Source organism: Corvus cornix, chromosome 11 (genome assembly GCF_000738735.6).
Source record: "Corvus cornix cornix isolate S_Up_H32 chromosome 11, ASM73873v5, whole genome shotgun sequence".
Taxonomy (NCBI): Eukaryota; Metazoa; Chordata; class Aves; order Passeriformes; family Corvidae; genus Corvus; species Corvus cornix.
The window spans coordinates 19,894,058-19,918,521 of record NC_046341.1 but is presented as its reverse complement, the minus strand read 5'-3'; the positions used below and the strand labels follow the sequence as shown (position 1 = coordinate 19,918,521).

Sequence of the window (24,464 nt, the reverse complement as noted above, 5' to 3'; positions counted from 1 at the left end):
AATAAACACAAACATTAGTGTACCTGTTTCTACAGCTATGTTAAACAATTACATATTTTTTAATTGCTTCATTGGTAGTGAATTACTGAATACCTCATCCTGGCTTTGTATATAGAGAGAAAATTCTTAAACTGGGCCTGGGAACACAGTGATCTGAGTATTTAGAAAAGGAAAGGACATAATTACAGCCCCTGCAGACTCATGGAGTTTAAACTCAAACCTGATGCACACACATGTTCAGCCATTTTTTCATCCATAGGAGTCCACTGTTTTTATTAATTCCAATTGGTTTGTAGCAAAATAAAGTGTTCTAACGTAGAAAAATAGGTTTTAATCACTGAAAAGATTTAAGCTATTTTTCAAACCTCTAAGACATCTGGTAAAATTTTCAATACTTTTAATATCCCACATTTAACTGCTGCTCAAACCTACCTTTCTTTCCCCAGGAAATACTTATTCTAGGATCTTGAGTCCAGACATTAAGAATACAGTTAAGGGTAATTTTACTACTGAAAAGTTGCAGGGGAAACATACATGGTCTGTTGAGAGTAAGGCATGGCACTGTTTTCCTCTGTCCACCACAGTCAGTCTGACTCCTTGCAGAACTGCACTATTCATGTTATTTCTCCCATACCTGCTTATTCAATTACAGCAGTGGGGCAAATCCTGTTCTGTAACCACAAACACAAAAGGCTTCATGGAGTGCAGTGAACATGGCTCAGCTTGCAGGGAATGGAGGGAGAAGCCCACGACCTTTGAGCACCCGGAGCATTTGAGCCAAAGGATTCTGCTCTCCAGTATATTCTGCTCTCCAGTATGAGCAGTTTTTGTTAATTAATTGATTGAGCACCGAACCTCACTGCTCATAGGAAATGCAGCTGCAAGGGCTGCTCATCCATGCTGCAGCCAAACACATGCCCAGTGCATAATCCATGTATTCAGCACTGCTTCGAGTTCAGCCTTTAACCCAAAACCCCACTTTGCATTCCTAAAAGAAACGGACTCATTTAAACTCTCCCTCTCTGTCTTCCACAGGTTGTACAAAACCGTACCTTGACCTGCCTCTCACTGAACTCTGAGCATGCACCCACTCTGACAGGGCTGTGCCCACTGCTCCTAAGTCCTTAAGAAACCACTGTGTGTGTATTTATTTTAAATCAAGCTGACTCAAAAAATACTTCTCCTTCTTCTCTGTTCCCACCATGGTGCATCTCTCCCCTGCCCACAGCACTCATTTCAGATTCATCCTGACCACAGGACCTGTGACAAATACACTTGTAATGAATGTGGCCACCTTAAACTCATTGGAAACTGCTGTCCTTAGCACTCTGGACTGGGAGCATCCCACACACACCCAACAGTCACAGAAAAGCTGCATAACTTTTAACATTTTTTCTTTATAAAAAACTATTTCTTGAGTCAGGTGAGTTACATTGACAGCAAGGAACTGCTCTCTATTTGGACAGAGTAGCTGGAATTAAGATGTGCCAAGTCATATTCATTGCATTTATCACTTGAGATACTGAACTTCTACATAGGAAGAGCATATCCTTAACCAGCACCAGAACATGGCATCAAGCTGTGCACATTGTAACCACAGTTGTGAGCCCATCAGTTACCTGATCATGTTCTGGAATTGTTTCACAAGGTGAAAAAAACCCATAAAAATTATTTTAGAAATAGAGAAGCACATCTGTAAGCTCATAGAACAGTAATTTATATGTGTCAATATGATCACTAATTTAAATTAAAAACCAGTTTGTTTGGTACTGCATTGTATGCAAAATTACTCTGCAGATGCTATATATAAAAAAGTGGACTCCTAAATGCCATAATTATTTAATTGAATACATGAACTCAAGTGTAGTTTAAAATAATGGCCAAGAATAGTGGAAGTGAAGTAATTCAAAATTTTCTCAAGAAAAATCACATTTTTTATCAGCATGACAGATTTTTCATCAACCCAAACAAGCCCCTGTGTTGTCTGTATCTATGGCAACTAATCAGAGTTACACAGATAAAAGCTCTAACAAAAAAAGTAATGGTTTTAAATTGTTTACCTCCTTTATTTCCTGGCCTGCCACACCCAAGTTATTCCCAAATTTCACACACACTCAAATATACATCAATGCTAGTTTTTGTATCAGTGAACTTCTAGTTATAATTTCAGGAAAACTTGAGACATTCCAGACCAGAAAAAACCCATGTAATTTATGCATGAACTCTGTGCCTCTTAATTTTGAGACAGCTTCCAAACATGCGTTCCAGTGACTTCCTTTCTCCTTCCCTCCCAGCCTCTCCTTTCCCCACTGCCCCTCTTCCCGTGCTCCTTCAATCCTTTCTTGTAACACACCTGGGGACTGGTGACTGCCTCGGACCTGGCAGCTGCAAATCCCACAGCACAGCCCAGCACACAGCAGAGAGCAAAGAGATTCTCCTGTGCTCTCCTTGCGGGCCTCCAGGGGTGGGGAGCACCTGAGACTCCCCCCAGCTCCTGCTCCCGGCCAGGGCTGAAGAGAAAATCAATTCATGGAAAATCACAGGCAGGAATTTGTAACCCTGCCATGGTGCTGTGCTCTCCGTTAACCTGTAATCCCAGACCCACTGAGACAGCCACAGTCTGTCTGCCGGAACAGCTTTACTGCACTTCAGCCCCGTGAGCTGATGGGGATAGAGCTCACAGCATTCCAAATAACAGTGTTGGACTGACAAGCTTAATTCAACTGTTGGAAGCTACCTAGCTTGAAATTACGGCTTCAGAAGAATCAGAGTAATTACTCGTTCAGTATGCATACTTTGAAGCAATTCTGAATTTATGTCAGATGTGACACAACATTTGGGCCACCTTTCTCAGCCTGTTTGCTATTTTCATGATTTTCCTCTATGAGAAAACTCCTGCTGTATTGCAGAGGGAAATATAAACAGTTCAGAATAAAATCTTGACCGAAGCCTTGGTAGATCACTAGCTGAATATACAACAGTCTGCCACAGAAACACGCTCTCCCAGTGACAGGGAGACTACAACAAGCCCTGTGCACAGAGAGGCCAACAAAACCTCCTTTGTGTCACAGTTCTCAGCACTACTGAGAACAGCAAATGCAGCTCCTCTACAGAGTGTGCATCACCTCTTACCTCTCCAGGAACAGTGTGTGCCCTTCACCAACCACCAAGTCCCCCTTGCCTCCCAAACCTTCACCCATCTGGAAACTGTGTCGGAGCTACTCCATGGTCAGCTCTTGTCCCATCCTCAGGTGACACAGGTGGGTCCCCCCGTGGCCCCCAGGGCTGCAGGAGCTCCTCAGCCCCCAGGGATGGGTGACCCCAAGCCAGGTGCACCCCAGAGCTCACAGTGCAGCCTGTTCCTCTGGAGAGCCCAGCCAGCCTCTCTTTGCTGTACCCAAGCCAACAGTACCCACAGAAGCTGTAGGGACTGAAAATCTCAAGCTCCTTCCTACCTCTGTTCTCCTTCTGCTGGGCCCCACCACTCAACTGGATCCCTAAGGATTCGTAAAGGTTTAAAGGCTGCTGGGAAAGGGGACTGAGGCAGACAGACACACCTCTTTCAAAATGATTGTGGGCAAACTCGCCCACCACTCACAAAGTAGAAGCGTCTTTGTGCATGAAATTACAATAGTTACAGCAGCAGGTGGATGGAAATCAAAGTGGGTAAGTCCCAAAAATGTGCTGTTCCCTGCTCGAGATAGAAGTGCTTTCACAGAAGAAAGCAAATATAATACAGAATCTACACTTATTTTTATAACAATTTCTACTGTTGAACAATTTTTTTTTTTTTTCTTCACAAACCTGCATCTCTTCAACTTTGAATTACAGAACCATGGAAATAAAATACAATATTCTTGTCAGGGAACAGAAAGATAAGGGCAAGTAGCAGATTGCATTTAATATTTTATCCATCCTTCCTTCACCAAAAAACAATTCAGTGCTGACATCTCTGCTTTGAACAGAGTCTTGATCTGCGGCTATTGCTTCTCTGTGAGCCAGAGACAAGGCAATAATGATAAAAGATCCGCTGGGTTTCTTCCCAGGCTACATGGCACATCCTTGTGGCAGACTTCACTTCAAGCCAAAGTCTGAAAGTGGGAATCATACAGCAACAATTCAAAGCCAAGCTATCTATGGAGTAAAATATACCAGGAATTTTGTCTCTGCAAGCTCTGTGCACTGCAGAGGAGTGGGAAGATAAGGTATCTATTAGTCTGCTTTTATGAACAAGAGGTCTTGAATCACAAGAAACATTCTGGAGATATTCTGCAGCAATTATGTTTTTACTTGCATAAAATGCTATTAGATCTTTGGCTGAGAGGCACATGAAAAACAGGTATAATACTATGTATGATTAGCTGTCCCACATAAATTAGGGTTTAATTCAACACCTACTGAAGCTAACAGTAACAATTTCACTGAAACATCCTAAAATTAAGATGCCTCTAAAGTACAGAAATGTAATAACTGTTCATCAGCACCTCAAAGATTAACAATGCTATAGGAAATATAATTATATCTACAAAAATACCGTGCATCTTCATATGTGCAACATGGTGACTCTACCAGTGTCTTTAGAAAGATTCATCACCAAAAGCTATCATTTAGGCCTTCAGATGAGCAGCATTTACAGGGAGGAGTAGATCCCATGCTTTCTTCGGAAGCTGGTTATTTTCATTTGCCAACATTTTCACCCTGTACTATTTTAGTGCAACTGTTCCTACAGACTGTTTTGGCACCCGTTCACTTGCTACACCCTTCTGGATGCAAATGCATCTCCTTTCCCCTGGGCACATAAACACACACCTCGCCCTGCAGACAAACATCAGAAAAACTGATTTGCACAAGTACTTACAAGTACTTCAAATACCAACACAATTGCAACATTTCAAAGACAGCGTGCAGTAATTTTTAAATTAAGAAATAATAAGGAGAAGGTAAATCACACTAAGTCATGGATACAGTGAAAATTTTTTCTTCAGATGTGATCACCTCAGTTTATAATTACCTGATGTTATTTGAACCCAAAGAAATGGGCTGCCATTACAAGCAGAAGACTTTATATGTACCTGCTCCTCGCCTTTATTACATTACGCCAAGTCACATATGCAAGTACTATTATAATAAAAAACCTGCTTGGTAAAGCAGCATCAAACCAAAATCCTCCAGTTGAGGGAACTGGGCATCAATTCCAATCTCACCACTTATTGCTCCCTCTAAGACAGCATTTCCCCCCCAGCTGAATGAGAGCAGGGGCAAAAAGCAGGCTAGGAGGCATTTCAGTGGGAAACTATCTGGGAAGAAGAGGAGTCTGCCCCAATGACAACAGATAATAAGATGAAGTGTAAGGGCTTTGGGCTATGACATTCACCTGCTCAAGAGAGATGGGTGCTTCAGTACCCAGTCCTCAATAGGTCACTCTTGGTAGGAACCAGACTGCAACTCATCCTCCCTTCTTAATCAATGTATCCACACAGTGTCTGAATAATCACTGCACTGATGTGAGGCAGAAAAACTCAGGTTTTTGAGATAAGCTCTGCATTCTGCAGAGACCTTTGACCTTTCCAAGATCTTTCAGCACCCCCACTGCCTGTTTGGTATCTGATGAGAACACAGTGCCTTGTATCCTCCAGCTCCTTGCAGCACACTCACAACACGCTGGTGGTGCAAGCTCTGGGTCGTCTCATTTCCTTTGTTCATGAACCTGCTCTTCAGAGCAGCTACGGGTCCTGCCAACATCTTTATCCACAAACATCTCATACCCAACACAATCCACTGCCTTACTTGGACTTAAAAGCAACGACAATTTTACCTGATTAAGAATTCTTAAGTTTAGGCTGCGTTCTTGCCGTGGTAATTATAAGTGGAATATTCTATTTATCCTGTTTCCATCATACACATATATTTTCATTTTGCTTGGAATGCTTCTCCTTGCATGCTTTCCAAATGTTTAATCAAGTGCTGCTCCCTTTCAAATACTAATCCTGCCAAATTTTTTTATTGCTATTTTTCAAGCACTGTGGTGCTTTACCCTTCTCATCTTTCAATACTAACATAGGGGGGCTTTTTCTTGTTTTCTGTTGTTTTGTTGAGGTTTTTTTAAGCATTTGCTTGCATTACGCCAGCCCAGTCACTCTGTACATCCCTGCATTCTCTCTCACAGAGAATCAAGAAACATCAAACCAACTTTGGGAGAAGCCCTACAGCCCAGCTTGCAGGATTCACATTTTCCTTGAGACATATTTGATTCCCATCTGAATTTTTTCTAATATACTTGATACTAATTTGAAACTATCTCAGTTTTACACAGTGGGTGGCCCTTTCCTTTCTAACCTGTATGACTGTGACTTTCATAAAACCTGAAACATAAAATAATTAAAATATTCTTGACATTCATCGATCTCTAGACACATACAACTGTAAAATTTAATTATTTAAATGTCTAATTAAAAGATACATAATTGCCATACAGTAAAGGCTGCTTTTTGGCCTGCCTCTTACTGAAAACACTCTGAGCAGAACAACTGTAGGGGACCAGACTCATTTGCAGCAGGTTTTGATGAGGAGAAGTCAGCACTTCCATGTGCATCACAACACTCTATGCACTCATCGAGGGGAGACACAGGTACCACACAGCTGCTTCATGTCCTGCCAGCCCTCCCATGGGAGGAGGAAGAGCAGGAGACAGAGAGAAAAGTATCCCAATCTTAAACACAAAATCGCTTTCTCAGCTCTTGAGAGCATGAATTGCCCTCATTCATCTCAGCTGACTTTCGGTTCTTAAGCCTAATTATGATGTATAACACCCAGACTTTATAATAATTGTGTTTCCAGCTGTTGGCCATCTTGCTCACCCCCAGCAACTGTGCAAGTGCCAATCAAGTGACTTTATGTGCCAGTTGCCAAACAAAGGACAAAAATACCCACAGAGCTACCAGCTCCTTAGGACTTTATTCCTGTGTAAAATCTGCTGGTGGATTAGTCACTCTCTCTGAACAGTGATCTAAACCTTTCCCTGTAATTACCACGGGCTCCTCTGTGGATTGAGGGTAGTGCAGGGCCCTCACCCGTACCAAGCCCATTAAACAAACCAAAATAAAGCAGGCAATGCAGTTATCTCTGGATTGAGTGGCAATAAAATTAAACCCTAAATGCTAATACCTTCAGCTTGCAGGATAAACACATTGCTGGAACACAGTCCAGTGTGCAGGAAACAAGACATTAACATTTGCAAATAAAAGGTGGAAGACAGCTAACACTCTATTACTGCAAATATCATGGAATATAATTAAGGCTGGTGCATTTCAGACATTAGGGAGAAATGACAGAGTTCAGCAGGGAGAAGTTACCAGATCATTCAGCTATTCAGTTCTTGGTTTCTTCACATTTCTTACAGCTAAGTCTCACTCTTGGCTCTTTTTAAGTTAGTGGCTTGCTTGTTCAGAAAACATTTAAAAAACTTAGATTGGCACAAACAGCTCTCAGGAAAAAAGGCTCCAAAAAGGAAACAAGTTCCTACAGACATCAGTAACCTTAAATGAGCCCCCACTCCCTGCACTGCTTCCCCTTCCACACTATCAAGACATTCCTCTTCACATCCTGGTCACCAAGTGCTGCTTCCATCCAAGTCCTTCTCCACGTTCCTGTCTCTCTCTCCCACACCAGGACCACTTCTCCAGGACTCAAAGCTGATACACTTGGTGACCTGCATGTCTCCACCACCTCTGACTGCTCTGCATTAGAGCATCAGACCGCTATCTAATCTGCCCCTAAACTTCCAAAACCAACCCTCTGCTTCATACTGTCCTCTAACCCCTACATGTCAATCCAGGTTTTTCCTTTCCCTCCATTATTAGACAAAATAAGACAGCCAAGCCTTGAGTAACAAGCAGATAATTTTAATTTATAAACACATTACTGACAATTTAAACTTTGCTCTATGCTTTAGGAACCCTGCAATCCCCTCTTCATGAATTCCCAAATCCTTGTCTTCCTCCAGCCCGTTTCATCACAAAGCAACCAACCAATCTTTTAAAGACACTTATATTCAACACAGCCAACAACAAACAATAAACCTTAAATTTCAAACTAAGCTATTTGAAAAAAACCCAAACATACTTGTCTTTTGTAAAGTTAACCCTTTCACACACTCAAAATTGTCCCAGATCCACCTCACTGTATAAACAGTGGGATTAAATGCATCACGAAAACTTACCAGAAGATTCTTTAAACTGTATCTTGCTGTACCAAAATGATTGGGCAATCCATATCAATTTCTATAAAGAATAAATATCTTTAGTCTACAGATGGTCATGGAGGAGACACAGTGATGTAGAAAACATTTTTTTTCAGATGTTAAAGCTCTACTCTTAGTTATCTCTAACTTTTCATTTTTCCTATTCTGATAGGTTTGAACACCACTCAGACTACCTCAAGAAAATAAGACTTAACAAGTAAATATTACAACTATCACCACCTTTCCTTTATTAAAATCACCCCCAATATATATAGTTATTAATTATTTAAAATAAATTAAAAACCAGATAGTCAAAATCAAGTGCTCCACTACAAACAATTCTAATTAAAACAGACCCTAAAATATATTATAGAGGTAAGTCTAAGCCAGACACAAAATCACCTTATCAATCATCTGATACATACTGAAGAGCTCTTACAGATGGGTCCTGACAATTGACAACAGTCAATGTATAAACTGACAAGTCTGTCAGATCTAATTACTCCCAAAACAAAATAAACATGAATATTATATCAAAAAGAAGGTTGTAACTACAAAAGAAAAACCTTTACCAAAGTAGTAGCTCAAACCAGAGGCTCATGATGGGATATTTTTGGCTAAGTTAAACAAAAGGCAGTGGAGTGCAATGTACTCCCCTCTCTGGAAGGAGCTGGCACAAGGCATTGCAGCAACGTGAGAACCCAGCAGATGCTTCGAGAGGGCACCCAAGCAGACAAGCGCTGAGCACAGGAGCACACACTGAGGGATTACTGCAGTAATTAGTGAGAGCCAAGGGAAACAACAGCGTGGAATTCCGAGTGTGTTCCATAGCATGGAATGGTGCTGCTGGCCTATTTTTACCATTGGCAGTAGGAGGGGAGGCACAGCAGCTCCAGTAGGAGCAAGTGCATTATGATACAACACAACATGAGCATTATAAAATGCGAGATGAATCTCAAGCCCAGAGGCTCTTTAGCACCACTCCAAATCACAACTCTCTGCCTTCATTTTTCTTCTTTGCTACTATTTCACTTCTTCTCTCAGTACTTCTGACTTGATTAACCCTTTTTTCTCTTTCCTGTCTTCTACCTTCCTATTTTCATGGTATCACATCAGATTCCTTAAAAAAGCATCTGAGTATTACTGGCAGAGATTATAGATCAGCAGTCAGGTTTTCTGACTTACTCTAACCCAGTGAAGCTCCAGTTGTTTCCAGTGAGAAATTTACCACTTCACTGGCATCTCAATAAGACAGCATGCTCTTTTGACAATCTGGCCCCTGACTAAAAGTTACAAAAATCATAAATCAAATTGTAACCTGTTTTTAATGGCCTGAATTCAAGTGCTGTGAATTTGTTTTTTTCTTCAAATACTTTCCCCAGAAATTCACGTCTAATGAGCCTGAAACAGACTTCCTGAAATACAAGCTTCATTTTAGTTTTCTGGGAATTAGAAAAGATGCAGTTATGTGTTGTGCCTAATTTTTGGTATCCCTTTCTGGAATGGTGAGTTCTGGAGTTCTGGTTTAACAAATTACATCTTTCTCATTAACCGGCCTGGAATTATGAAATCAATTTTTTGAGCTCTTTTTCGGTCTTTCCACAAATCTGTGCTAGGATCCCTGATCTTTCCACACTGTACACATAATGTGCTACCTGAACACGTGCAGCAGCAACATATGGTACAGTAGGTTATAACTATTTTACCATCTGTTCTATCTGAACTCTAACCTCAATAATCCCATATCAGCTTTTCCCGTTAACTGCCACAGTTCTTAGATCTTGGCTTCTACTTACTCTTTTAAAATAAAATTGCAGCAAAATGCATGGCCAGATCACAGACTGCTCTTCAGAAGCCTCCACTGCTCCCCAGGTGACTTAATTTGGCCAGGGTCTTAAACAAATTATGCCTTCAGAGCTACAGGCCTTCTTTTTTTTCAGTGAATAAGATAAATCAGTAACCGGAATATTCTTTATTCTGAAAAATATTGCTCAAGATCCTGCCATATCCATTACATACTCATTTATAAAGTACTTTGTTTCTATCTGCTCTTATTTAGAAAAGGGCATCCCCTTCAGTGGAACTACAGAGGATTCCGTATTTTCCAGGAGCAAACGTCCAGGCTGTGCCTGGCTAACCACCTCCCACTATGGGCCTAATTCAGTTTTTCCACAAACAGCACCATCACTATAACCCCTTATTGTCTTGCTATTCTGTGTACCCATAAAACCCAAACAGTAGCATCATATTGAACAATAAAATGATAATTTTATTGCAATAAATCTAAGTTCTATCCAAAGTTCAGAAAACCAGACAGATTCTGTAAATGGAGAGAGGACATTTGGAACTTTTATTACTATTGGGGTTTGTTGGTTTGGTTTTGGTGTTTTATTGTTTTGTTTTACTTTTAAGACTTGCATCTAATGTCATCAAGTTCTATGTCATATAGATATTGGAATTTGAAAGTAAGCTGTAGCTCCAGCTAGAACAGCTCATCCGGTGGACTGCCTTCAAATTTAAAGTCTGCTTCATTTACAGAAACTCCAAAAATAGCTACATAGTAATAAAAATCCATGAAAGACTGTGGCTTTGGTATAATTTAGACATACCCATACAAAACTATTACATATACACAGACATATGGAAAACATATTTTTAATAAATACTAATCACAGCCACAAGAATATGCCCCTCTGTTTTTTACTATAGCACTTGACAATACCAGTTCTTATGGATGATGAAATTGAAGAAAAAATCAAATATGGTTATCACCAATTACTATTTTACAATATCTGTATTCAACTCAAAATAGTAAATCATAACAGCTCAGTAAACTTCTCTGACTCATTATCAACTGAACCAGACTGTAACGCCTACACAACGAAAACTACATTTGTAAAAGAATACCTTTGTAAAATTACTCAACTTTTAAAATCAGTATAATGCCTTCTCAATAAAATTATTTGTATCTTCTCCAATTTGAAATACCACATCTTGTGCACAAACATTCCCTCCTTTTGGGTTCCCGTTAAGTATCTGAACAAAAGGGGAATTCGATTTTTTGAATGTGCGAAGAAATCAGTTCGTGAGATATAATTTTGCTTTTTCACACATGAGCAGTTTAAATATGTTATTCAGTGTTATCTTGAGGCACAAACATAAGGCACGGAGGTTAGAGAAGTCAAGACTACATACTAGTCTGTTACCTCAAATGTCTTCCAAAACACGCAGCTGAAGAATATAATGGAAACTATGGTTTAATTAAGGAATATTGAATTTAATTGTAATCTGGGTCCTATTACACAAATAGTATACAGTGCCTATACAAATATACAGAGTCCCTAAATATATAATTCCACACATGTTTCCCAGCTACACAAATGGATCTATATTCTGTAGCCCTACTTGGGGGGAGGAGAGTAGTACTTTGTTTCTTTTGGACTTTATGCGAAAATAGCCTCATCCTCCCGCTGTACAAGGCAAGGGAAATAAGAGCTGTAATGGTTAACAACTGGACCTCACTTTTCCCCTCCAAATACAGGAGGACATCGGGTCTGCCCTCCCCCACCAATTCTTCTTTGCATTCAAAATATTTCCACCTCTGCATAAAAATGACTTTTTTATTATGCAATTTCACAGATTTTCCTAGGTGGCACCCCAGGAGCATAATCCTGACTCACAGAACAAAACCATCTAATTACCCCAGCTGCATAATTCATTGGCCCATAAACAGGAGTTGGCCAACTCATGATCTTATCTGACAGACTCTGGGGAGCACCTGTGGGAATCTCTGCCACAGGATAGGCACCGGGCAGGGCCAAGACCTCCTTGGGCATCTTGGGGTGGCCAAGGGGAAGGAGGACAAAGGAAAGGAGCCATCCTGCAGCCAGGACCTTGGGCTCTCCAGGCAGTCAGCCCTGCCTTTGTCTGCTCAGTCTGGCTGCAGGTGAATCAGTGAAGGAGAGGTTTCTTGGAGCTGTGATCCTCCACAGCCACACTGCAATGAGCCAACACTAAACACAACTGCAAGGAAAACACTTGAACTGGCAATACTCTAAGTATACACTACAGGTTTACTTCAATCTCATTCAGAGACAAGACTGTAATCTGAGAATCAGACATTGCTCAGATGACAGAAACAAAACACAGTTACGGAGTATTCCTTACTTTGCATCTATTTTTTCTATCACGCTGATGAAAAGCTCTCAGTATTCTGGCAAACTTCCCAACAGAAACTTTTTAGACACCGTCTTTAGAGAATTGCAGCAGGTCCTTTTATTACTGCTTGTTTGTTTTAATTTACCAGAGTTGCTCTCCAGTTCCATCTAACCTTTGAAAAACAGCATCCTGTTTGTTTTCATGATCAGGTATCTGCAATTCACTAAATTACAAATGAAGACGAGTCCTGGACCACTCTTGGTGCCAGCTGGCAGAACACCTAATGGTCTCAGGTGAATTTCAAATGTAAAGAATTGATACTTAAAAGAACTACGAGTTGGGTTCTAGTGTGTAACGTTTTACCTTATAAGAAAGACTAAGCCTGAAAACATTTCAATTCTCAACAATGTTTTCATCCTGCATTATAACAAACATGAGTGGCAGAGAGACTTGTCAGCCCAGTGGTTAAGGCACTATTCATCTTTCATCTCCCAGATCTGGGCTGCAACCACTCGGCAATAGACTCACTTTCTCACTAGAAATGTCATCTCGGAGCTGAGAAACCTTCTTGACAAATATGTTTTTGAAACAGATGTATTTTTGCTAAACATTTTATCTTTGACAAAAATGTATTTTGACAGAGGAAGTTTCATAGCAAATTTTTTTTCACCAGCTCTAATAACAACTTAGACTTTTAGGGGCTAAATGGGGAAAGCTGCTCAGACTCTGCCATGCTGATTGAGGCAAGGCCGGAGCAATGACCATTGCTGTAACCACCTCGATGGAAATCTCTGTCAGTTATCCATTGCTCTGTCCCGATTTACCACTGTTTACCCTAAAACAGGCATGCAACTGTGGCATTCAGAGCAAGGCTATGAATGGGACATGAGCTTGTCTCATCCTCCTCAGCTGCTCTTCACAGCTTTGTCTGCACGACTGCTTCTTTTACTTAAGTAGTAATTAACAACATAAATGTTTAGAATAAATAGTAAGGACAGGGCATTTGAAAAAAGAGTTAACAGATGTCCTTAACATTGCTGCTGGCCTAATAACGTTTCTGCAGTAATTTATTTGATGTGGAGTTTATTTAGCTGCTGCAAACATGCAGGGTTATAATAATCATAAGCAGGTTGCATTAAGCACAATACGACTTGGGTGTGTAACACAGTGTTAAAAAATAATCCCAGAAACTGTATTCCTTAAAGATATTAGATGTGCAGTATCTTCTACAACCTGATTGTGAAAAGCTAGCCAGAAAGCACCATTCAGAATAAAAAAAATATTAACAGAAATATAAAACCCAAGACTTCTTTTACAGATAATTTTGCCTATAGTTTGGGATAGCAAGCATTAAATTCAAACATCAAATCCTGGCATACTTCAGTAAGCTATCAGCACAGCAGTGCTGCCTTTTTTCCTTTGAAAAATGAAAGAATTAAATTCAAAACAAACAACTTCAATTTAACACCAAACTACAGGATAACCAATCTTAAAAATGTCAAATTGTAATGGATCTTAATACCCATATAAAACACAAAAATAGTGGCATTGTTCCTTGGTAATGCATAGCAACCTTACAGAATTTCAGTGAAGGAGAAAGAAGGGAAAAACACCTTATTACTTCTAACTCCTGCGAGCCATTTTGGTCTCCAAAGGTTTTAGACCGCCTCGGGCCATGTGTCTGCAGTGTTTCGGGAAATGACTTGCCTTCGCACGAACACTGCTATGTTCTGCAGCACTGCTGCCCCCCAGCATCCCCGCTCCATTTCTAGTTAACTCTTCCTTACCTGTATCAGCCTTCCCCCCCCTCCTTTTTTTTTTTTTTTTTTTTTTTTGCAGCAAGATTCCAGAGAGGTTCTGCTTAGGGAAAGAAAAACCAAAAAAAAAAAAACAACAACCCAAAAAATTCCCCCCCGCCCAAACGCAAACCAAAAACCCCTCTGTTTTTTCTGACAAGTTTTCTCAGAAAGAAACACGACCAGAATTTATCTCTATAAACCTTTGAGAGAAAAAGGAAATTAATTTGAAAGTAAAATATTTGGAAACAACCAGTTTAGCTAACAATCACCAAGGAGCTTTGAAGTTTGATGCTGCTCCAATGTTTGTGTTTTGCCTCAGTTAACAAACAACACTTAGAAAACAAAAAAAAATCAACACTACCCAAGAATACAATGGCACTACTAAAATCCTTCACTTATCACTGTATTTAGATTTTTAATTACACTCCCAGCACCACATTACAGGCTGCGATTAAGTCCCTGGATAAGGCCTCCGAACTATTCACCCATTTGTCTTAGCAGCAGTGTATTAAAAGTAAGAGGAAATAACCCATCTAGCATAGAGGGGAAGAGAAAGATTTAATCCTCCATATAATGTACTAAACTCATTTAGCAGAGACGTTTTGTGTTTCCCTCTATTTTCTGTAAGGATATATGGCTGCACACTGCCAGCTATTCTACTTGATAGCTTTTCAAAAAATCTCCAGAAAATTCTTTGCCAAGGTCACTGCTGATTGACTCAAAATATGACAGTGTATGAGGTTACTAAAATATTCTGTTCATCTCAGGGGTTGAGTAAGCAGCTCTAACTAAGAGGAAAATCAATATAATACTTCACAGTGAGGAAGAAAATGGAAAATAGTTTAGCAGTTAAGTGGTTAATGCAATTCCTAAGTGTTCAGCAATCATTGCAATTTAGTGCCATTTCGATTATTACACAATAAACAGACCATGTTGTCTGGAAGCAAATTTTTATGAGTATAGCTGAAGGGGTTGCAACTTATTTAGCTGCTGAAACTCTAAGGGAAAGAACATTTCTGAATGCTAACACTACAGATCAGAAATATACAGGTACACTGGAAAGGTTATTTTTAGGTCACTACTATGGTAACTAACCACACTGACCTTTAAAATTAGTATGCAGTTCAAGAAAAATGAAGTTCAGTAAAATGTTCTTTAAACAGCATAATTTTAATAAACAATATTGCACATCCTTACAGCAGAATTCTGTCACTTTTTACAGCTATTAATTTACTTTTATATCATAATATAATGTACAAAAATATCACGATGCAGAACCGACTAGGAAAAAAATGTAAACAGCCAGAAAACTGATTAAACTATCATTAATTTATGTTTAAAGAATTAAAAAAAAAAACAAAAACAAACCAGCTACATTTATTTCTGTAGAATAAGATAAAACTGCTAGCTGGAGAAGGGCAGTTTTTTGTATCGTGTAAAGTCATGGAAATATTCAGAATAGTCATAGTTAAAATCATCTTACTTTGTCTTATTTTGAAATACAGAATTTTAAGTGGATTTTAAAAGCAAATCCAGTTCTACAATTTATAAATTCAAAGAAACAGGCAAGAATTATGTTTGGGGCAGATGAGATAAATAGCATGAGATTAAGAGTGTATGGTTGATAGCAGCAGGGACTCAATAAAGGAAACAGTATTTTGAACAAAAAGTGCTCTCTGAATCCAACGGACTTAGACAAAACATCAATTAGAATCATGGCTTTAATAAATAATACATTATGTGCCAGTTCATTAGGTGAGAAATGGAAATCAAACTTTGGTTGGTCATGCAGGTGTGCTGGCTGTCCAACAAACCACCACCACCACACAGAACACACCAACAAGCAGTTAATGCTGGCAATTGGAAAGAGCCAATTTACCCCATCAACCCATAATCATCAAACACAGAACACAACTCTTCTAATTTTATTTTCTCAGCTATGTTTGAGACAGCTTATAATGTTATGTCAAATGGCTGATAATAAATCAGATACATAATAAAAAAATATTTTATAAGCACACACATAAGTCTATATGTGCACATGTGCAGGGAGAGATATACACAAACATTTTAGTCTAAGCCACATTGTAGACCTTTTTCAAAATCTGTCTCTTCCAGAAGAATATATAAAAATTAATTTTAAAGAGGGAAAATTATATCTGCATGTTTCAAGCCTCAATATGTGAGTAACATTGCTCTTGAAGTGACTTTTAAATGCCTGGATCATAATTGCTATGAAAAAGGGGAAAAAAATCTCAACAACTAGCGGAATACTGGGTCACCTATACAGTGTTCCTGTGTTTCCTGAATTTCGTATCATACCTACATCTCTGTTAGTCTCAGGCAGGAGAGATGGATGCTGGTCAGCTGGTAACTATATTCACCTTTAAGGACCATCTGGAAATGAGTCCTCTTACAATACTCACTGTACAAAGACACAGCAAGGGACAAGCACAGTAACCAACCTAACACCACCAGCAACAAAACAAAAACCACCAAGATGAACCCCAAAGCACGGATGATAAGCTGTACAGAGTACCCTCCTTTTCCTCCCAGGGACCTCAGCACAGCAGCCATGGGAGTGAGCTGCTCCTCATGGCAATGGATGAGACCTGTGCTGAGGACAATGAACACAGCCAGGAGCCCTGCTCTGACACCCAGGGAAACACTGGCCAGCTTAGAAATTCAACAGAGACAGCACAGAACCAGAGAGCCAATCTGTCCGTGGCTGAAACTGGGCACCCAGGGCAGCACGCTGGTTTCTCTCCATTGGTGCTAAAGGAGCTACACTGGCAGCCACACTTTTTCTTTTCCCCCCCTATCTCTTTAACACAATAGTTCTTCTGCTAACAAAAAACAACTTAGGTGTATTAAAAAAAAGTGACATGGCAATAGGGTCTTGTTTCCAAAATGTAAAGCAAAATCTTACACTTTGCTTTTCTGAAAATTTAAGACCTACTGATTAGGCTCCCCTGCCTTTCCATGGGGTAATTTTGCTGATACTAAACTATCAAAATTATCATTTTTTGAAAGCCAACCAAGACTCTGAGCATTCTTCTTGACATCTTTGCAGCCAAGACTGCTTCCAGCTGCTGGCCCAAGAGCTTATTGAAGGAATGGAAGGCTGTAATGTGCCAGCCAGATGAGAGTCCCGAGCAGGAAGGGAACAAGCCAACACAACAGGTAGAATGCCTGCATGGAAAAAATCTCCCCACGGTATTCTCTGATCAGCAAAGACATTTGTTGTGCTGTAATGAATGTCACAATCTCCACGTTTATATTAAAACAGATGTGGGTTCTGAAAGGTTATTTGTCATTTTGCTTGACTGGTGTTTACACAAACAAATCCAAATTTAGTTAAAACAAACAAACAAACAAACATGCTCATGTAAGTACTTATTCAGAAGTAAGATTCCACCAAGATTAAATTTTCCAGCCTGACATAAGAGAAACATGAAGCAGAAATAATTAGTGTCTGACACTAGGAAAAATGATGCTGATTAACTACACAGATTTAGTTTTAAAATACACATTTCACTGCAGTAGTATGGCCACATACAAATATGTAGCTTTAAAAAGAAACTGCTAACTCAAAGGAGCACATGGAGGGGTTTTTTGAGTGTATAAATAGGTATTCTTTTCATCTTTTTAGTGTGCAAATTTATTTAAAACACAATAAAATGACAGGCAGGTCTAAAGACTAAATATAAAAATATAAGAATGTGAAATGAACAAACTTTTTCACTCTGCAGTTTTTATTTTATTATTAGATGCTATTCCTAACTTGTTAAAATTGATCAAATAGAAAGCTGTGAATAGAGAAAAAATTAAGCCAACTAGAAAAGTGTGACTTGGATTTAATATTTTATAATTGCCAAGGGACATACTGAGATCAATGAATTTTTGCCCGAGATGAACGTCAGAAAGAGATGTACTTCAGTCTTTTAGGGAACATTGGTCTATTTAATTCTTGTGTCTGATGCATGTGAAATATGCCTGTCTTGGCCTTCTTCGTGCCTCAAGGCCATGCTGGAGGCAGACATTACCACTTTTAATAGGCCGCCATCTGAGGAATGGCAAGGGATCCAATAACCCATCGACTCTAATGGATTTGCCTGTTTATTCACTTACACCTTTTTTGCAGCTAATTTTAGTTTTGCATGCTGAGTTGTTTCACTTTAAATTAAATGAATAGAAACAAAGGGGAAAAGACTGTGCAGCTAATAAACCATGATTATTTTCCAAGTTCTTCACAACAGGATCCTCCGTATACTAAGGTATATCACTTGAGAACAGATTCACTGCTGCGTTTTTCCACTTGTTGTCAGAATTAACAAAGCTTCTTTTAAATTTAGTGAGACAAAAAGTAGGTTATTATAAAGTCTTACTTATAATGCACTAATGATTTGCAGCAGTATAAAGCAACCAGCTTCAAATCATTATGAGAGTCATGAGCATCTTCAAAGAATAATACAGGTAATGTTAATGATTGTGCAGTATTATCACAAACAAAAACAGTATACAGTTTAATCTAGCCCTTCATGTGTACTTTGAAGATCACTGGTAACACCTAATGTGTTACTTATAAACTTAGAGTCCCTCTAGATACAGAGGAACTTCGAGTAATAAAAATTTCCACTACATTTGATCCTTAGGAAAAATATACATTACAGGCTAAAACTTATTAGGGGATATAATCTCTATATTTGGACTGCATTAATATTTTGTTCCTTACAGAATAGCTCTTCCTCCCTTTCCTTAGGAGATGTCTCTTGCATCTCACTCTCCACAACTCGTGGGTCCTCTACAAAAGCATGGCGTGATCTTTAAGGTCCCTTCCAACCCAAACCATTCTACAATTATTATACATTTATTCTAGAACCTTCTGCTCACCCACCTCTTTTTCCAGACCCACAGTTCAGGTGCTTTGCTTTTCTCAGAAAGGCTGAAAGGAACTTACTCAAGGGCTGTCACTGCAAGGCTCAGCCTCAGAGCAGCTTTCAGTGAGTTACAAAGGGGCCTTTTCTCCAGGTTTGGTTGAATCTCCCCATTCCCAGGGCTCCCCAGTTTCCATCAGTTTCGAGAGGGGCAGACAAGGGCCAGGTGTCACCTGCTGCTGACAGGTCATCCACTGAAGCTCTGCAGGAGCCTTTGTGTCCCCGCCTGGGGGGACACATCCCTCTGGACATACCAACAGCCCCTGACCACTGCCTGCCCTGAGGAAATCACTGTCAGCTTTCAGGCAGCAAGTCATCAAATCTAGGCAGGAATCATCTTCTTTTAAAGGCACAAAAATAATACAGCTCCTACTTCCAGAAAGAACAGCCAGGCTTGGTCCCCAAGGTAACCAAAACACAGCACCACCGGGGTCAGCCCAGGAAAAACAGCTGCTGAACTGGAGCAGTCCCCAGAGACTCCGACTTCACTGCTGCAAAAAATTACTCTTTTCTATAACAAAATTGCATAAAATACAGCAGCATGTGGTCATTTGTTCCCTCTTCATGACAAAAACCTAAACATGTGACATCTACAAAAGGTTGTAATATGGGGTAAGGTTTGTTGACCAAACAGCAGGAATATGGAATACGAAAAACTAACATTAAGAGCCAAAAACTTGGGAGCCAAAACTCTGTGCTGCTCCAGGCCACAGCTGCAGGGAGAGCAGAGATGCAGCAAGAGGAGAGCATGTATACCCTTCATTTAGAAAAACACATTTAGTTTGGGAGATCCTGCCCCTGTAAAACAGTGTCTGGAGCACTAAACAGCCATAATATAATGTAAAAGCTCTTTGGAGTGAAACATATTACAACAAAAAAGGGCCTGTGTCATTCAGAAGGGTCCACAGCACTAGCAATTACTAATGCAGAAGGAAAACAAAGCAGCTACAAGTCTTCTTTTGTCTCTAGCTGATTATGTGTTCTTTTAAGGGATCACATTGTGAATTTGACATCTCCTTATTTTTGCCAAAAAGACTTCACCTCCTTTTATATCAGTTGATGATCTCTTACAGATTCCTTGATAACATGGTGTGACACAGAGTCAGCTCGAAAGCTTTACCAGGGCTTTTGGGCTGGATTTGGGATTTTTGTTGCTTGGTGGCTCACAAGACACAAAAGTATGTATTTCAAAGGATGATCCACACATTATGAAAATTGGCGTCTTCGCTTTGCATTCATTTTATTGCTAGTGAATGTTTTCTCTTAGAATTGAGACTGAGGTGGAAGACTGTTTTTCTGACACAAAACTATCATCAGTGTCCCCTTAAATATATAGCAAGAATTAAAATAAGGCTCCTCAAATAATTTCAAATCAATCTACATACCTAAAGCTTAAACCTGTTGGAGATAAATATTTTTGGATTGTTACAAATCCAGCATCCCTTTTAAAATGTTGACTCAGGTCTATTATTTAAATGTCAAAAACACCCCAAACCAACAGGACATTTTACAAGCACACAGACAAGTTAGAATAATCTGCCTGCTTTAGATATGGGTAAGTGAATCTGCAAAACAGGAGAAGTTACACAGCAGCAGAACAATTTTTTTCCCCCAAATTGTATTTGTAGACCTGGATACTAACTCCCAGACACACTGTGGAAAGAAAAATGGGAACAACAGACTGAAGTTGGGATTGATTTACTTCATTAGCTGGGATTACAAGTTTAACTTACAAACCAGAGGTCAAAATTTCTCATTAACAAGGGGGCCATGAATCGCTGCAGGGCTTGGTTCAAGAGGAGACCACTCTTATTACTAACTACACATTTCAATCTGTCTTTGATGTTCTCCTTCTACCCTCCTCCCTTTTATTTTTTGGCAGAGGAGTTGATTTTAATTGTAGCTATACAACACAGCTCAGTTTGCCTGAGAGCCAGCCTCCACATCTGCAGTGAGCGCAGTTCTAGTGATATTGGGTGCAGTCCATAGCTTAGGGCTAATTTTAATGGCTCCCCTTTTCATACAAGGCTCAGATTGTTTTCCACGTGATTCCTGTTAATTTAGCTGCAGGAAAGGGCATCAGTTTTCCTTGCGAGTTTCTGATCCATACTTCTAAACTAGGTGAAATGTATTAAAGAAGAGAAATGATCATAAAATAAGAGGTTGAATTTTCTACTGTCTCCCTAAGTGATTAAGCAAGTAATCCCACTATTTTAATACACAAAAGAAAAATAGAACATACAAATAGTATTTTTTCTTATATCTGTATTTTGATAAACGTTTAATTTATGAAATGCTGTGAAGAAGCTCTTGAAATCTCTAACAGGGTTAAAAAAGGAAAGTTTAAATGTCTGGATATTGTGCATTTTCAAAATCTACAGATTCAAACTAAGATTTCACAGTACATTTCTCAAAACAAGAATTGTGTGCATCATGGCAGCAGATGGTGGAGTACACCATCAAATAATAAAATGTTTCATGAATATTTTCTATTTTTGATGAATAGAACTAAAATGTAACTGAATAGTCAAAGGTGGAGTATTTAAACAGATTAAAAGTGCTCATTCTACAGGACCTACTCCAGTTTTTGAAGGAAAACATGCCACTGATGCTGGTTAAACAGCTGAAATTTTCATATATCTCGTATAGTTGAAATCATAATCAAATTTGTCTCAGCAATCAAAGTTATACTCTATACAGCTGGAACCACCTTTGAGCATTGCCAAATTTAAAAACTCTCAAAAAAATGAGCAGTCAATTCTTACAAGTGAAAAACAAAGTATGATGGTAATTTTTTTTTTTTCATAATTTAAATGTAGAAAAACAATTGCTAAGGGTAATGGTTACCAAAATAATTCTTCACAGATATACAGTTTCTTGCCTTTGTTTACACACATCTATTTTGACTACAAAGAGGTACCATCTCCAGCTTCATACCTATTTATTACTAGCAATGAAATACAATTCTGCACATGGTAAATTCATGCAGGTTTATGATGCAAAACCCCAAGGTGAAAAGACAGGAATGATCAGGTGAGTAATTTTAGTTTAGGACCAATACAAATTTCTACTTATCCCAATAGACAAACATCTCCTGTATATTATGCAGATCTGTTCCACGTTTCCCATTTTCTACTGGGCCAGTTTCCACTTCACACTTGGGGGTAGCATGTATTAAATCACTTTCTTGTCTATATTAACAGTTGCTGTTAATCCTCCCTTTTCCAAGCTTTTCCAGTTGCCAGCCAGTGTCAGAGCATTAGAAGGTATGCTTTCAATTCGCACTCATAGCCAAGAATTAACTTCTTCTGATGGCCAAGTCGGTGCCTTTTGTGCAAGCCTTCTATTACCAGTGTGTAACTAATGGGCCCGCTGCAACTTCACAAAGAGCCTTTGTTTGCTCCGGCCGGGCTCCGTGAGCTCTGGCTCTCAGCGCTGGTGGCAGCGCAGGTCACGGCACCGGCCACGGCACCGGGGCCACGGCACCGGCCACGGCACTGGCCACGGCACTGGCCACGGCACTGGGGCCACGGCACGGCCACGGCACTGGCCACGGCACTGGGGCCACGGCACTGGGGCCCACGGCACTGGCCACGGCACTGGTCACGGCACTGGGGCCACGGCACTGGCCACGGCACTGGCCACGGCACTGGTCACGGCACTGGGGCCACGGCACTGGGGCCACGGCACTGGTCACGGCACTGGCCACGGCACTGGTCACGGCACTGGGGCCACGGCACTGGGGCCACGGCACTGGCCACGGCACTGGCCACGGCACTGGGCCACGGCACTGGGGCCACAGCACTGGCCACGGCACTGGCCACTGGCACTGGGGCCACGGCACTGGCCACAGCACTGGCCACGGCACTGGGGCCACGGCACTGGGGCCACGGCACTGGCCACGGCACTGGCCACGGCTCGCCGGCACCTTTACGGAATCTGCCACTGCCTCGGGAACCGCTGAGCAACACGGGCTGCAAGAGCCACCTTCAAGTTTCAACAGGGGGTTATCTTAACAACTAGACATCTTTAAAAGGTCATTATTGCAGTCTAATTTCAAACTGGCACCAAAATGAAGGGTTGTCTTTGTGTAGGATTAATTTTAAAACCTCAGGATTTGATGTCAGTGGGAAATAACCAGCGTGGGACTCATAATGCTGCCTTCTCCTGCTTCTGGCCAGCACCTAGGGCTAATTTCTTAGGAGATGAAAACTATGACAAGCCCTTCAGTTAAGCTGAAAGCAGGCAGCAGTCCAGTAACACCCACAGGCCTCAGAGGCATCCTGTGACCCCCTTAGAAAAGTCACATTCACTTTGCTCTTGAGAAAGGAAAAATAACGCTGGAGGCATTTTGTTTTAAACCATGTGAAATAAGGAAATGTGAGGATGTGAAAATGAAGTGAAAAAAGTTAGAATTCATTTCCTCTCTTTGCAATGGCTTAGAAGCAAAACTGGTTCATTTTGAAAGTGTGTGTAAAAATCTGATACATTCACCAGTAGGCAGTGACTACAAAATGCTTAAGGTAAAATATGTAAATATGTAAAATAATCTCTTGAAAACCATCTCCTTTTGTGCTTGAAAGCATTTTGTAAAAGCATCTTTATTTCTCAGTAGCATTAATAGACAGTCAGAAAGAAAACTTGTCAAAACAAAAAATAGCAACAAAATTCAAGGTACTAGAAAAATATTTTGAAACAAATCTGCAGAATAGTGAAAAGGAAGAAAATTAATGCATAAGTTCCTTGGATGACTTCTGCCCTTTTAGTATTAATCTGAATAATAATAAAGGAACATGTAAATTACAGTCTCAAAATTTTAAATGGGGTTATTTTAACTATCATAGACTTAAGGCAAATCTAATCTGCCAAGTCTTCACTCTCATTTCAGTCTAAAACTGTGTCTCACTTTTTTACTCCTATTATGCCTTTTAACTTAAGATGGGCTTTTTATCTCCTAGCTAAGCACATCCAACCTCATTTCCTCGTTCCCATTAAAGAGGTCTACATAAACATGTATTCAATCTGTTTATTACTTGCCACAGACTGCTCATCTCGTTCCAAAATATTCTCATTAATAAAAGGTTGCACTTTGAGGACCCATTAGAATGCTCAAATTAAGAGAATACTTAAAAGCTTTCATTCTTTGTCCAAAATTCCTGAGCTGTATTATGTATTATCCAAAACCAAGTAGCAGAGAATTCATTAATACAATTTTCAAAAACTGTTCCACAAGTGAGGTCTCAAATCTGAAAAATGAACTCCAGCATTAAAATAATTTGTCTTGATTTAATTTTTTTCCTTATGTGGAGAAAGCTAAGAATATACAAGGTA

General features: G+C 39.8%; 1 protein-coding gene across 1 annotated transcript in view; it reads right to left on the bottom strand.

Moving 5' to 3' along the window:
* The window catches only part of LOC104687394 (transcription initiation factor TFIID subunit 4-like), a 146,183-nt gene that overhangs the window by 2,336 nt on the left and 119,383 nt on the right, over nt 1–24,464 (bottom strand). The window lies entirely within an intron of this gene.